The following is an 8,304-nucleotide window of genomic DNA, read 5'->3' as shown; positions in this document are numbered from 1 at the left end:
GGTTGTCTATACAGACCATTCAACATTAAAGTACTTGCTTACTAAGCAAGATGCTAAACCCCGATTAATACGTTGGGTCTTGCTTTTACAAGAATTCGACATTGATATTAAATACAAAAGGGGGCCGAAAACCTAGCTGCCGATCACCTTTCTCGCCTTGAGAACCCGAATCTTGAAGTTCTCCATGAGACTGTTATCCAAGATAACTTTATGGACGAAAATCTCATGAAAATTGAGAAAATTGATGATCCTTGGTTTGTTGACATAGCCAACTATCTTGCGGGTGGATTCCTAGAAACCGGTATGTCACATCAAAAACGAAAGAAATTTTTCAGTGACTTAAAATACTATTTTTGTGAAAACCCGTATCTCTTCAAACGGTGTCCCGATGGGATAATCCGTCGCTGTGTCTTCGGGGAAGAATGCAATCAAATTCTTTTCCAATGTCATCTTGGTCCCACTGGTGGACATTTCGGACCCCAAATCACGGGGAGAAAAGTCTATGAGGCCGTTTTTTATTGGCCTACCATCTTTAAAGATGCCCACCGTATATGTAAATCATGTGATTCTTACCAAAGGGCAGGAAAGATTAGTCAAAGAGACAAAATTCCTCAAAACATAATCCAAGTTTGTGAGGTTTTCGATATTTGGGGCATTGATTTCATGGGACCATTCCCAAAATCTCATTTCAACCAATACATACTCGTTGCCGTTGACTACGTATCAAAATGGGCTGAGGCAAAGGCTCTCCCCACAAACGATGCACGAGTTGTTGTAACTTTTCTTAAAGACCTTTTTGCCTGGTTCGGTACCCCGAAGGCTTTAATTAGTGATCGTGGTACCCGTTTTTGCAACAATCAATTAGAAAAGGTGTTAAAACGATATGGGATAACCCATAAAATTTCTACATCTTATCACCCACAAACAAGTGGGCAAGTTGAAAATACGAATCGGGCACTTAAAAGGATCCTTGAGAAAACGGTTGGATCCAATCCTGAGGTGTGGTCAATGAAGCTTGACGATGCTTTGTGGGCATTTAGAACCGCCTACAAAACTCCTATTGGAACCACACCTTACCGCCTAGTCTATGGGAAGGCATGTCATCTCCCTTTGGAGATAGAGCACAAATCACATTGGGCTCTTAAGACTTGTAATCTCGATCTTGAAGACGCGGGAAACCTTCGTTTAAACCAACTAAATGAGTTGGATGAGTTGAGACATAACGCCTATGAAAACTCGCTCATATACAAGGAAAAGACCAAAGTTTGGCACGATAACCGTCTTAAGAATCCAAAAGATTTTAAAGAAGGAGATCGTGTTTTGTTATTCAACTCACGATTTAAACTTTTCCCCTGGAAAACTCAAGTCCCGATGGATGGGACCATTTGTTGTTAACAAGGTTTTTCCGTATGGAACGGTGGAATTACGGAATGCGAAGGGTGATACGTTTAAGGTAAACGGACACAGGGTCAAACTATATGTTGACGGACTCATGAACATTGAAGATGAGGTAAAACTCATTTTCAACCCCAAAGCTACCTAAGTTTGGGGGAAGAGTCAGGTGAAGCGACTCGTGTTTTTAAAACCTTCACAAATGTTAAAAATAGGTTTTTGTGTGAATTACATGATTTTGAGTGATTTTAATTTTTGTTGAATGCCATTACGTTCACCAATCTGTTACCAACCTCCATGTACTGACCAAACGCGAAAACAGCTGAAAAACAACTGTGCGCGCCGCGCACCCCTCAGATGTGCGCTCAGCGCACTTTGCAAAAACTGGGTCAGAAGAATTTTTAGCTCGGATCAATAGTGCGCGCCGCGCACCCCAAAGTGTGCACTCAGCGCACTCTCTCAAAAATCTCGGATCAACTTCAAATTTTTGTGGGGTCCACGATTTTATCTCCTCTTTACCACCACACACTCGTTTTTCACTCACTCCTCACCCAAAATTGCAGATTCATTCTCTCTTTCACTCTAAAACACTCCAAACCCTAATTTCAATTCTTCCAATTTTAACCAATTCTTCTCAAATCAAAGCATAAATCAAGATACCTAGGGTATGTTCATATGATTCCACTTAATCTTCTTTCCAATACTTCGATTTCATGCTTAATTTTTCAGATTGTTTAAGAAATTTATGTGGGTTTTATTGAATTGATAATTGTTATGAACATTAACATGCTTTAGGTTGTTATAATTGCCTTATATGCCTTGAAATCATATTACATTGTGTTTTTAGGGTATATTCATGATTCTAAGGTTTATGTAGAATTTAAATCCGAATTTTGGCTTTGAATTAGGTTGAATTTGGTTCCTAGCTAAGTGTTTGTGAATGCTTGAGATAATTTGTGTACTTCATAAGTATGTATCACATTTTGTGCATGACATGGTTCGTGTTTTGGAAATCTAACATGTTTTGGTTCTTAATTGAGATAAATACTTGAAAATTGTTAAGTTTCCATTACTTTGTGTCTAATATGATAGTTTGTCAAAGGGATGAGAATGATATGAGGTTCATGTTCAAATTTGGTTTCTAGAACGCTAGACTAGTTATGTTGATCTTGGATCTTTTGAGAAAATGTTTACATGAATGATTAACATGATTATGTGCTATATGTATTTTTGAACATATACTTGATTTATGATGAACTCACACTAATGCATACTATTGTCTATGCGCCTCTTTTGTTTTGGTGTATGTTTATGTGTGCAGTACAACTTTAGATCAAGGGGAAGTCAACAACAAGAAGAACCTTCCCACCGGTACCGGGAAGAACAAGATTCTTCAGATGAACAAAATTCTCCACCAAATGAACGACAATCTTCACCTGAAGGATCACCGGATCAAAATGATCCAAGGGTTTGGTTAGCTTATGTCCGGGATCATCCGGATTACGCAAGTGCATATAATTGGGTAGCGAACAAATCATGTGATGCCACTTGGTATTTTGACCCGGCTCCATTGGTTGAAGCAAGGGAATATGATAGAGTGTTGAGAATGTTGGAGGTTAAATACCGGCTTTTAACTGGCAGGTTAATGACAATCAGGGCATGGGAAAGAATTATGGGATTCAATGATGTCATATACCCGGAATTATGCAAAGAATTCATAGCATCTTTACGTTTTGATCTCATTATGGACCCAACAAATCAAAACTTCATGAGATTTCGTTTAGGAGGAATCGATCGGGCACTTAGTCAAATTGAGTTTGCCCGACTATTTGATCTGTATATCGAACTAGATGATGCCCAACTCAATGCTTACTTACGGTCAGCCGAGTATTATGATGATTCTTATGATCCACGCCCATTTTGGAACGATATGAGCGACACTCAATTCTCCTCTAGCCGAAGCAAGTTCACCGATATAAATGATAAAGACAAAAGAATACTTCATCGACTAGTTGCATGTACGTATAATGCAAGAAAACATGGCACAAATAAGGTAACACGTCAAGATGTTTTTCTTGTAGACAAAATCTACAACCAAAGTAGTGTCGACATTTGATAATGCTAAAAACGAACATATATTTCATAGCATTATTCCTCAAGAAAGACAAGCTTTTAGTTGCAATTGTTCTATTTACAAGTGATATTCGTTTAAATAATAAAAGGTGAAGACAAAAGACAGATTCGACGAATTGAAGACGCAAACGACCAAAAAGCTTAAAAGTACAAAATACAATCAATGAGGTTCCAATTATTGATAAGAAACGTCTCAAAATTACAAGAGTACAAGATTCAAAACGCAAAGTACAAGATATTAAATTGTACGCAAGGACGTTCGAAAATCCGGAACCGGGACCAGAGTCAACTCTCAACGCTTGACGCAACGGACTAAAAATTACAAGTCAACTATGCACATAAATATAATATAATATTTAAATAATTCTTATAATTATTTATATATTATATATTATATTATTAAAAACCGTCGGCAGAAAAAACAAAGGCATGTGAGCCTCTCCAGCTGGCCATGCGAGTCGACATTCCATCTACTTTGGCGGATTATCTTGACAATTCGCGGGGAGATAGAGTGTTGAATTAGATTGTTGGTGGGCATTACATCACCCAGATTGCCAGGCATTTTGGTGTCGATTTCTCTCGGTTGATTCCAAACAGTACAACAATGAAGCCTCTAAGCAAGACTTATTATCTGAATGCAGAATTTTTGAGCTATAATAATGATCAAAGGCTTATTCCATTTGTCCCGAGGGTAAACGAACCACCACGTGCCCATGATCATGAAGCGGGTGGTAGCGGTGTTGGAAGAGATGATGTGGAGGGAGAGGTTCGCATGGAAGAACCTGAAACTGAAGAAGAGTTACCACAAGCTCAAAGGCGAAGGCGTAGGCAGACACAAAGGTCAAGGGAAGAAGAGTTGGAGTAAGTGATTTCCGGTTTTCATGATATGAGGGTAGGTTATCAACACAGGGATAACCAATATGAGGAACAAAGGCAACAATTTAACCAATATCATGAAGAACAACGTGAGCATAATAGGGCGGTAAGATATGACCAAAGGTGGGGGAATTACAGGGGCGATTGGCTTTGCCATAATGTTGGTTTATATATGCAAAACCCACAAGAATATTATGCTACTTCCTACCAACATTCGACCTATTACAACACCCCAAACCGAATTCCGAGTCCTCCATTATATGAGGAACAGGCGGCCATGCAAGATGCTCAAAGACGCTTTGAGGAGCAATACCCGCAGGGAAGACCTAGGAATGATGGTTCGTGAACCTACTCTGGCTGGCCTTTTGGTAACTTCTTTGGTGACAATTAAAGGGCTCATGTGCCCTATTTGGTAATGTTTGGTAACATTTGGTAATTTTTCAGAATTGTTTCTTTTAATACAATGGTGTGTAATAATTAGAATATTTATGTTGTACACTTGACATTTGTGGTGGTTGTGTTACATATACCACTTTTATCTATTCTATTTTGTGTGTTTGTTTATTTCTTATTGTTAAGGTTTAGTGATGCTGGCATTAAGTTCAGCGAAGTACAATCAATTGGGAATTTGTGATAGAGATCAAGGAATGAACGCTGTTCTTATGCTGGCATTAAGTTCAGCGCCATCGCTTACCTACATTTCACGATCTCCAGCTTTATGCCAAGGTTTTTCGAACTCTTTTCACACTAATGCCCTCGTGAATTTTTAAATTATTTATGATTTTAAATAATGAGGGCCTTACTTAATCTTAAGTGTGGGGGAGGGGGTAATTCTCTCGGATATGCAATGCAACTTGGCTTACTATCGCATTTTATGAAAAATTTAAAATTTTTGAACTAAAAGTATTAGCGAAAAACGCCAAGTCTGGGGGATGTTACTAATCTTTTCGAATTATTATCACAAATTTTTGCAAAGTTAAAACGATTAAAATACTTTTGGCTTGGAAATAAAAGAAATAAAAGTCACTGAACGAAAAGGATGAATCAAGTTCATCCCTTAAGGAAGTAAAGTCTTCCAAAATGACACACTTGCTAACTTATGTTAGAAGATGTAGTCCAGAACAGCTGTAGGTTGACGAAAAAACTTGAAAAGTCATCTCTATCATCGGCTGGAAATCCACCTCACCTCAGCATCAAACAGGATTTTTGGTTGTCAGACTTATCCTAACCATGAGATGGATCTGTCTCGTACAATGGGGGGGGGGAACATTGCAAATTAGCTTTTAAGACTAATGAATCTAATCCCCAGATGGATGATCTCCGTAAAGATCAACCGCATCTATGTTTGACCGCGGTCAACATACATATGCCATAACAAATTGAGGTGTGCAAACTCATGGTTCACTGATGATATTTGGACACGATATAAGTTTCTTCTAAAACTTATGCTATTTTATGAACTATATTGTGTAAAACCATTTTTAGGGCGCTCGGTTAAGAGTTCCATGATACTACAATCATGGGGACGGATAGCTTGCTAATCGCCGACTGAGACTTCGGTTTTCAGTTACCCTCGACCGGAATTTGAGGTTAAAATCGAAAAACGTGTTTAGTTTAAAAACTAGCATTGACATTTTCAAAATCTTAAAACGTTTTCTCAAAGATCCAACTTTCCTTAAGGATCCAAACTTTTAAAAGAACTTTCACCAAAGTTCGTCTCTCCCAAATAAATCCAAATGTGTGAGTGTGTTTCATAAATTGTGTGTACCTAAATGAGTGTGTATTCCATTTGTGTTTTATGGGTTTCATATAGCGTGAGTTTGTGTGTGTTTTGCGTGATTCGTGTGATTTGTGTAATTTGTACCTCAAATAATGCGTGTGATTCATTGACGTTTGTGTTTTGTATATGAATGATTAGAGCAAGACTTGCTTGAGGACAAGCAAGAGTTAAGTATGGGGGATTTTGATATTACTCAAATTAGTCATATCTTTAGTCGTAATATCGCGTCCAATTGTTATTTATTTCATATGTAAACATAGTAATTCCGTTTGTATTTCATAGTATTGTAATATAGTCAAGAATCATTGTAAACTTGAAGAAATATGAAGATTATGTATGATAACAGCTCAGAGATCGAAAACAAGACCAGAAACCCAAAGACAGAAGAGTGCGCTCAGCGCACCACAAAATGTGCGCTCAGCGCACATTGCATAAATTTGATCAGAGGATTTCTTGGCCAAAACCAAAGTGCGCCAAGCGCACTTTATGATGGTGCGCGCCGCGCACAGTGGTACGCTCAGCACACCCATACGCTCACTTTTAACAGAAAAGAAGATTTGAACGTGCGTTGTCGAGCTGTAAAGGAAAAAGTGAAGTAGGTGAGAGTGCGCTCAGCGCACCCTTACTGTGCGCGCCGCGCACAGTGCTTTTCACCAACTTTTCAGCTTATTTAATTCCATTTCCAGTTTCATTTCAAGAGTACCAGTTTCCTTTCTGTTTAGAGACGAAAACATATGATTCAAAGCAGTTCTTGGGCTTATCAAAGTGCATCTAAGCACTCAAATCATTGAAGAATCCAAGATCATTCAAGAGCTTCATCCAAGATTACTCCTAAAAAGTTAATCTTGTATTTACAATGAATTCTATCTTTGTTACTGTTGTGTTTAAGTTTTCAAGCATGATTGTTGGCTAGTCCATTTTATGTTCATCTAGATAAATAACCGAGACGTTAAATGTTTACTATTGATTGATTGTAATTATGCACGATAGTTTGATGTTTGAATACAAGAACCATTCTTGTTAAGTTTAATCCTTTCGATTAACTAGTTGATATGTTCATTTGATTAAGAAACATCATCTTGTTAAGTTAATGTATTGATTTACACCTAGTGACATGTGTTTATCCGTCTTTTACCAAAAGGGATAAGTTGAGTTCAAATGGTTAATTTACATAAGAATGTAAGAACGACTCTTGTAGATACTTTGGAATAGCTTAATTAGTATGTGTAATTGTCTAGGAGAATGACCAATTCCTTAGAATCTATTATACACACTTTCAACTACCTAGTTCCATCAATTAACATGTGTTAGTAATTTGCCTTATCTAGTGACGTTTATAGGGATCTTATTATAACACTTGGTTAATTATTTGGGTTGGGTGAATTGAGCATTTAACCGGACCAAGGGAATGAACTAAGTTAAACCTTTAGTTGATATAGGAGTGGATCATGTACAACACACCATTGACTTGATCATTCTTCAAGTCTTTAAACTAGTTGAATTAGTTGATTACAAATAGGAGGTCTTAGATGACAAGAACATCACTTGCATCATGTAATACCATTTGAGTGTTTGCGCAAGACATCTCTTGGTGAACCAATTAATTAGTTCTCGTGCATAACCAATCAATCCAATCTTAATCCTAAATAACATTCAACATTAAGGATAAAAAGTCTAGATGAGCATATTTCTTTAATTTAATATCAAAACTATCTTTTTGTTTTCATAAACTAAAAATACCAAAAATATTGTCTTTTTAATCTTATTCATCACTTGATTCGCCTATCGTAAAAGGGCAAACCAAAATATATCTTGTACTTGTAATTTTCCTAGTTGATCACAATTTAGTCTATAATCCTAATTTGATTTAGATACTGTCCTTGGAACGATACACGGATTTTACCATTTACTATACTACTACACGATCGGGTACACTGTCCGTTAGTGTGTAGCAATCTCTAATCGGTATTTTTTCATACTATTTCATACGATAATTCATATACCACGTTTTGCACATCAGATGGGGAGTTCTTTTTTTTCAATTTTTGTTACATATACACTACTATTGAACCTCACTTTTACACACACATACTTACACTCATTTTCTCTCAACTTTCTCTCTA

This window comes from Rutidosis leptorrhynchoides, chromosome 5, assembly GCF_046630445.1.
Source record: "Rutidosis leptorrhynchoides isolate AG116_Rl617_1_P2 chromosome 5, CSIRO_AGI_Rlap_v1, whole genome shotgun sequence".
Lineage (NCBI taxonomy): Eukaryota > Viridiplantae > Streptophyta > Magnoliopsida > Asterales > Asteraceae > Rutidosis > Rutidosis leptorrhynchoides.
The sequence above is the reverse complement of the archived record's forward strand: the minus strand, read 5'-3'. Positions refer to the sequence as shown.